At 46.9% G+C, this 1,482-nt stretch overlaps 1 pseudogene; it reads left to right on the forward strand.

Moving 5' to 3' along the window:
- The first annotated feature begins 6 nt into the window (after positions 1 to 6).
- LOC107748071 (uncharacterized) lies at positions 7 to 1,139 on the forward strand (annotated as a pseudogene).
- Positions 1,140 to 1,482: the final 343 nt, after the last annotated feature.

A 1,482-nucleotide genomic window follows, 5' to 3' on the forward strand; every position in this document is an offset into this window, starting at 1 on the left:
CCCTGTGTGGAGGATGTGTGTGGTCCGAATCATCTCCCTGGGTACAAACACATAGAGGATCTGTGCAAAGTCCTTGTTGAGATCGCCTTGGAGGAGGGAAAGCTTGCGATAAGTGACTTGACCAGACAGAGGGTCATCAGTGCCTGGAACAACCTTGACCTCCACGATCGCAGCATCCAGCAGTTCGACAGCCTTTACTCAGCACGCTGGGGCAATGCTCTGTTCGGCCGAACATGCGGAGATCCGTCTGAGGCGTCTTTGGTGCAAAAGCTGAATTCAGTAAGCGTTACTCGGCCGCCCACTTGGTTGACTCCAGAAAGAACCGTCTGATGTACTGCCTAATTAAACAGCTGTGGCTTCATCCTGGTTCTGGAGGAAAGGCTCAAGGGTCACCACTGAAGCATCAGATCACCAAAATGTACCAGCGTGTGCAGCAGAGAGTGACTGTGGATGACGCTGAACTCAGCAAACTCGGCATTCCGATCTTAAAAATTAATTCAAAGTGTGTTAGCGAGTTCATCAGGAGGCAGGAGTCCTTGTCAGCCACAAATGTGACTGATCGAGGTTTGGCTGTCCTCCGTCGTCATCAGAGTGTTTCCAGCACCAGCCAGCCCCCAGCGATTGAGCTTCCTGACGAAAGACCACACACCAGCCGACCTACAGTGCAGTATCAGGCCACTGCATCTTTGGCAGGGACCAGAAAGCTTAAACCGAGACTCCCACATCTCTTATCTGTGCCCCCCGCTCCTTCCTCTCAGCTGTTACCTGCACCAGTCCAGACCACACACACGTCCACGCCCACTCAGCTGATGGGTGCACCCCTAACAGGACCTCCTGCCGTTTCCCTGCTGCAGGCATCCGTTCCGCCACCGTCGCCATCAAGATCGACGCTCTACAAAAGGAAAAAAGCAGAGCGCATTGGCATGGGACATCCGGCCACAGTAAAAGTGTACATCTGTGCAATGTGTGGCCAACCCACTCAAGGCCACAAAAAGTACACAAAAAAGAGCTACTGTGAAAGTTCAAAATCATCCACGTCCAAAGGCCTTGCTGGACAGACTTTTGAGAATTTTGCAGACTTTAAAAAAGCAGTGGACATTCTCTTGGGCTCTCAGTCTCAGGCCTCTGATTCTGTCTAAGCAGACATATAGTGTTTATACCACCGTACATATTACTGTACATACTACTCGACTTTTATCATAGTGTTATTGACATATTGCTGTACTACTCGACTTTTATCAGTGTTATTGACAAATGTTACACAACAGTTGATTGTTTTACAGTTTATGTTATGATTATGACAGTTTTATAGCTTATTGCGGTTTAATAATGGTTTACAGTACTTAAATAACTGGCTTGACAATACTGATGTGTCTCTTTTTTTTCATTGTTTTTTTTTTAAGGGACAAAAGTATGTTTTTTAAATACTTGAATGACTGATCTTGACCTTGAATACTTGACCTGGCAGCACTTTTATTATCA

Source organism: Sinocyclocheilus rhinocerous, unplaced genomic scaffold (genome assembly GCF_001515625.1).
Source record: "Sinocyclocheilus rhinocerous isolate Xijiao unplaced genomic scaffold, SAMN03320098_v1.1 scaffold43635, whole genome shotgun sequence".
NCBI classification, from domain to species: Eukaryota; Metazoa; Chordata; class Actinopteri; order Cypriniformes; family Cyprinidae; genus Sinocyclocheilus; species Sinocyclocheilus rhinocerous.